Below are 7036 nucleotides of genomic sequence, written 5' to 3'. Positions count from 1 at the left end.
ATCACAAGTCAGAAACACAAACACACATAAACTTTTCAATGAAACGTACAAATCTTTTTCCACCCTACGACCATTGAAGAAGCTTAACCCTTTCTACCCCATCCTCCATTCACTTGACTTTTTCTATTCCAGATGTAATATAATAGAACCCTTACACATATGTATCACCACCTGGAATAGAATTTTTGTTCTCATTGATTTTGGAAATCACATAACACGATGACGCGACGCGACGCGACGCGACGACAACGAACGTGCATTAACGAAAATATTGAAATTCGTTTCCAGCTGTCGCAGCGCTGGATTTGTCGATTGGAAAGTGAGAATACTCGGGGCCCCCCTTAGAGAGGGCCCCCGACCTGAAGAGGCCGCCGTAAGGCGGTCAAACCCTCTCAGGTAAGCTCTTACAATTTTTCTCATTATTTCATTTTTTGTATTATTGTAAAAGACGATTTCACGTCTCACTTCAGTAGTCAGAAAAATAAATGTGCTCATTGTATTAACGGGCCTATTACGTTTATCCTGCTGATATTAAAAAATAAAGAAGAAGAACAAAAAAAAGAGAAAAGAAGTTTAGTAGGAATATAGAAAAAAGAAAGAAACAATATATCGCGTGTATATAACGGTATGAAACTAGAGCGACCCTTTGTTCTTGGTAACTCTTGGTTGCTATTTTACGATATTATGATATCGCAGCAATATCGTGTTACTTGTTAAACTCTCTTGAATATTACACAATAGGGAATATCCCCTGAAATTGCTTAAAACCTGTAATTTCTGACCGAAATCGTGATCCTATCGTTTCTCAGAATGTACCAAAACCAGTAACATAATCTTCTTCGAATCCGCAGATATCGCAAATATCTATTCCAATATAATTGTCTTTACTTATTTCAAAGATTTGACCAATTTTATTATTTAAATCACTACCTCTTTTTTATTAATATTAAGTAATTATACAAAATATCATAATAAACAGAGTAGAAATATTTTCTACACGTGTAACACATATTTTAAAATCCTCTGCAAACCGAATTTTTTCCGCGCTGTCTAGAAAGAAAATTTATTATATAATTTGTATTAATAATAAAATTATATTTACATTGTTTATAATTTGTATTTATTATGGCAAAAATTTACATTTGAGCAACAAATTAATTAGTGATAAGAAAAATTTATATTTATGAGTACGCGACTTTAAAATTAAACTACGTTGGTTGATGATATTTCGACCATTTATTACGGCAAATGGTTATAATTGTGATGTTTTATTTATAATTAATGTAAATTACGTGTTTTCTCGATTACTTTCAAAAATTAACTTTTCATCACTTCAATAACACGTGATACATTTAATTATTATAGAAATATTTAAAATAATATAATAAAATTGTGACATCATTATTCTCTTAATTTTTTCTCAGCTTTTAAATTCATAGTTTAATGAATTTCCACAGATTATTTTGTTCTGAAATATTTCGGAAAAGCAAAGAAGGGGATGATATCGTTGATAATAAAATGTGTCATATTTTGACGAATCATAATTAATGAGAAAAAAAAAAAAGAAAATAGAAAGATAGAAAGATGTTTTCTTATATAAATGGGAAAGAAAGAAATCAGTCAGAACTAATTAATCTTCATCCGGCTTGATTGTCACAGATTAATCCACGGGTTCTATCATTTAATAAAAGACACTTTCATTTCTTGATTATTCACATTCTAAATCTTATCGAGTAAAATCTTAGATTTACTCGTTCTTTTTGTTAACGTGACGACTTGTTTGTTTATCATTATTAACTACATTTATTATTGATTGTAATCAATTGAAATCTTTTTTCCCCTCCTCCTATGAACAGACTCATTGAGCTTACAATAAAATTGTTTTTCTTGTTTATTTTTTTTTATTTTTGCCATTTGGATGACTAAAATTGGGTAGAAATGTTTTCTCTAAAAAATACATAAAAATCACTGGTCGATACATTAATGCCAAAGTCACGTGAATGCAAGCGATATATTTCGTTATCGATAATTGAATCGCCGTGTGTGGTCGACTTTTGTCGTTCTTTTCCCTCGTGCACTTTATTCTATCACTATTTGTACTATTAATTTTCAAGAAATAAGCCAAAATTATGAACTTTTCTAAGCTGAAAATATTCTCCAACAAATGAAATAATAAATCATTCATTTATCTTGCAAATACTTGATCAATTTTTCAATATATATATTTTATTTATTTTTATCTTCAAATTCTTTTTGTTCATTTATTATATTTTTCTTTTTTCTATTCTTATAGAAATTCTATTTGATTCAAATCTCAGATCATTATAACAAACATCCTCGTTTAAATAGGTCTTTTGTAGCAACTCAAATTGTGACATATTTTTGACCTAACTAAATGAATTCAACTACAAAAGTAGCTTATTTTAAAGCTTCCTTCACTATACTATTTTCATATTTCTTCTTTGTACTCGTTATACAATTTGCCTTAGGGCGTATTCATTGCGCAATGCACAAGTAGATTCTATTCAAGTGTACACATATTCCACGCAAAAATTCATTTTATTTAGATTTTTTTTTTTTCTAAAAAAGATTAAACAAAGAAAAAAAGCTACTACGTGAAAATGAATCTAGTATAATTTAACCTACATAGCTTACACGTACATAAATCAACAGAAAACCCACAACCAACCAACCAACCAAACAAACCCACAGCATTTCAAAAAAAAAAAGTCCTTCAATGATTTCAACAAAAATTCATTATTCCTTATTAAAACTTTCAATGCTAATTTCATTCTATTCAAATTGTCGAATATAAAAAAAGGGGAGTCATAATTACATACGCACGCACGTATGTACACCTATGTAATCAAATCCTACGTGAGATGAAAATGAAAAAGAGATTTTTCATTGAATTCGCATAAATTTATTAACAAATTTACCCTTTTCTCTTTCTCTCTCTCTCTCTCTCTCACACACACACACTTTTTGTCTAACTCACATTCATAACTATTAACGAGTTTCAAACTACCGATATATCTCGTAATTCTATTGCATCACGTATGAACATACACATATAAACTACCTCTCGTAAATATATATATATATTTTTTTTTTCAAAAAATCAAACAAAATAAGGTTCTTCTCCTCCCACGCGTAGAATAAATACGTCGATTAGAATAACTCGCTAGATTCGTTGTGTTTTTTCACGTTTTCAATAATTTTTCTCTTCGTAAAAAAAAAAAAAGAAAAGAAAAGAAAATATGTGTGTGCAGTCATAGAGAATGAAAGAGGATGAATGAGAAAGGTGAGAGAAAGAGGAAGAACGAATTTCCGTATTTTATACCGCAACGCATAATTTCCTGTTTGCGAAACAAACGATAATAACACGATGGTCAACTATTTTTCTCTCTTCCTCTCTCTGTTGCACTCTTTCATTTGGTATTTTTTCTATTTTTGTTTTATTTTGTACTATTTTCCTATCCATTTTTGGTAGGTCGTAACATATGCAGGTAGTGTCCAACGTAACAAGAGGGAAAAAAAAGCAGGCAAGAGGAGGTTGCACGCGTCGAGAGGAGGGAATATTGCTAGTCTAGAGTAACTCCTGTTTTCATATCGCGTAATTTGCATGTCCTTTATCCTCCTATCCAACTTCAACCTCGGCTGTGCTACTATATTCAAAACAAAAAAGTTGAGAGAAAAAAGGGGAGAGAAAAGATAAAAAAAAAAAAAAAGAAAAGAAAAAAAGCACATAAAAAGAAGAAAACAAGTTGGATGAGAAAATTGGTATCTAAGCTTTGCTATTGGGGTCTATTTTCGTTTCTTATATTTATTATACGATAAAGATCCTGAAATATTCCTAAATCTAATTAAAAAAAAAAAAAATGGTTAACACTCAAAAGGGAATAATAATTAAATGAAATAAAGTAAAATAATTTTTGTTGGTTCTTACATTTAACCTTTAAAGTGAACACTTGGTAAAAGTTAGTTAAAGTGCATTGTGGGTGTTTGAACGCGTCTCCTGAAGCTGCTATTTAATAATTAGACCTCGCAATAATTTTTTTCAAAGTAGTTTGATACATCTTTTTTAAAATAGAATAGGTTTTATATCCATTTAAATTAACACTAAATGACACTAGACAAATAACCCATTTTTTTCGAATTCAGTAACGTTTTCGACAGATCCAAAATTTGTTGGAGTATCAAACATCCCATGTGCATTTTAAGGGTTAACCTACTAACAAATGTATATGTGACATTTGTTAAGTTACAAGTACACGGAACGTGAAAAAATGAATAATTATCTTTTGAAAGTAAAACGAAAGGAAAATTTGTCTCGCAGATTATCATTAAAACGGCTCGTTTAAAGATGAAAAGAACAAGAAAAAGGGGGGAGAGTTACTGAAAGAGTAGAAAAAGTAAGGAGGAGTGATATATAAAAGAAGAAATTGTGAGTTTTCTGAATGCTTGCCTAAATCGTCCTTCCTCCCTGCTGCTGCTCTTTACGAGAATAAAATTCGAGTAAAAGAAAAGAAAGAAGAAAAATTGAGTTCACTGTTAAACGAACGTTCATAGAATATAATCAAAGAAATGATGAAAAAAAAACATTCAGTCAATAATATTCACGATATTTCATTAATTTGATTTATTTGAAAGATAGATGCAAAAGCAAAAAAGATAACTTAGATAATTTCATCGAGAAATTTAATAATACGCCTCGTTATAAATTTGAACAGTGACTCGTTAATCCATGATGCTACCCCAAATCCTGGAGACTTTTGGAGAATAGCTTTTGAACCCAAAACTCATCTCATGCGAAGTCCTTCATTTTCTCCATCCCTCTCACTATCCCTCTCTCTCTCTCTTTCTTTTTCTTGCTCGCGTTAATAAGAGTACGGTAATACTTAATAAGGGTAGCTTCAGTTAATCCATGTTTCCAGAAGCGCGCAAGCAAAAAAACAACAACAAAAACTACTGCAAAAGATATAAAAAATAATTAATGAAAAAAAAAATAAGAAGAAGACAGAGTTTGTAAATATTATCAAGGATTACATATTTAAAGCTGTTGCAAATGGTTTGAAGAATAAATCCGATTTTAGACGTAAATCGAATGAATTAGATACTCTCTCTCTCTCTCTCTCTCTCTTGAATTTTTTTATACAGTAAAAAAAAAAATAGAAGCAGATAACGAAGCAGAGGCAAAAGAATAAGAGACCAGTGCGCGAATGCTCGTGCTCGTGCTCGAGAGAGCTTTTTTTCTTTCCTATTTTATTACCCCTATCTCTCTTTCTCCCACCCTTCCTCTATTTCCTTCTCGTTAAAAGCAAAAACATTAAATATATCCTACATTAATTAGTACGTATATTACCGACTCGGCTGGAGAGCTAATTAACGCGAAACACACTGTGTGCAAACGGACGCGCTCTTTTCGTTCCGTGCTACTTCCGGTAGAAAATAAAAAAATTTTGAAAGAGAGAGAGACAGAGAGAGATGTATATATATACATATAAAAAAGACTGCATTTAATGATCCTACGAACGTATCCGTGCATAAGTGTTCTCTCTACGTGTTATGCAATATGTACAAATGGAAATATGAATCCTTGAATGGGATTATACACGATCGAACACGATAATGAACATTTTTTTTATTACTAAAAAAAATGGGCCCTGGATAGCTCAATTGATTAAAAGAGCAGTCGCCCGTCAGTCCAGCGGTCCAGTTTTTTTTTCCCAAAGCTTACATAAATAAAACAAAGATACTTCTTTTTCTTATTGCTATATAATTTCAAAGTTACACAACTCATTGTACTTAGTAACCTTTTGACCACACTCTAATACATTACGTAATGTAATATTAAAAGATAAGCAGATAAAAGCTTAAGTACTATTATTACGGGTTAGTTCGTTTGTGGTCTTTTATTTAGATTGTTCTGGGATTAGTAAGCTTTGGATTAAGTTATATATTTATAGGTGGTCTTAGTCAGAGTTAGCAGAAAGTCAAAGAAAGAGAGAGAGAGAGAGAGAGAGAAAGAGAGAGAGAGAGAAAGCAAATTTATTTGACATGACAGAAAGCTACCCTATGAAAAAGATATCAAAAAAGACTAATAAATGAAATATAAATTATAAGGTAAGATGATACCTTGAGGATTGTAAGATAAGACTAATTCTGAGAATTCATTTATTATTATAAATTATTTAAAAAAACAAAAAAAAAGATAATAAAGGGGTTTGTAAATTTTAAAGATACACCATATGTAAAATTCATTTTTTACTATGAAACACATTGGTGAGACAATCTCTCTCTCTCTATCTCTCTTTTTTGTTCTCATAAATAACGATGAAAATACATTGAAATTTCCCATGTAAATACTTGATAACAAATTCAAAGACACTATAAAGAGATTTTCCTGAAGATTTCAATATCTTACATAAAGTTTTATCCATAATATCTCTAGGGTGTGTTTATCAAAGTACACGAGAGATAGACAGATAGATAGATAGAGAGAAAGAGAGAGAGGTGAAAAACATTTTCCTATTTTTCTCTATTATCCATTTTTCACGTATACTTGTTTTATTTCATCCCTGTCTCTTACACTTGTTCCTAATGTCAAATCCGTGCCCACGTATCATCTGAACATAGATATAAACAATGTTGTTACGTATCTAGTAAAATAGAAAAATGTTTTTGTTAAATTTAATTAGAATCGGTTGTGGATCGACATACGACTAACTACGGAAAAAACAAAAGGAACCATTTGAAGAAATTCAGATCGATTCGGATCAATTCCGAATTCGCTTAAGCTTATTAGCAATATAAACTGTACATACTTAAACAGAGTTTTTACAGTTTCTGATTTTATTAACATGGAAAGAAACTGGTCCTTTTGAATTGCACGTTAATAAACTCAGAGACAAGATTTGTTTTCTTTTTTTTTTTTTTTTCTTAACATTTTTCTTACCTCTTTCTAGGGATAGAATAAAGGGTTTTGTTTTTAATTTGTTTTTCTCTTTTTTTAGTTATCATTCTTACTCAAAGT

General features: G+C 30.5%; 1 protein-coding gene across 6 annotated transcripts in view; it reads left to right on the top strand.

Moving 5' to 3' along the window:
* Positions 1 to 7036, top strand: part of tn (tripartite motif containing protein thin) — a 49427-nt gene that overhangs the window by 4320 nt on the left and 38071 nt on the right. For all 6 annotated transcript variants that reach the window (XR_016177898.1, XM_089176459.1, XM_089176458.1 and 3 more), the window contains exon 2: positions 289 to 396. The gene's annotated coding sequence lies outside the window, so the exon portion shown is untranslated. The remainder of the gene's footprint in view (positions 1 to 288; positions 397 to 7036) is intronic.

Source organism: Polistes dominula, unplaced genomic scaffold (genome assembly GCF_049000335.1).
Source record: "Polistes dominula isolate Pdom_NZ unplaced genomic scaffold, Pdom_raw_medaka contig_25, whole genome shotgun sequence".
NCBI classification, from domain to species: Eukaryota; Metazoa; Arthropoda; class Insecta; order Hymenoptera; family Vespidae; genus Polistes; species Polistes dominula.
Note: the sequence above shows the minus strand (reverse complement) of the source record. Positions and strands in the feature narration are given on the sequence as shown.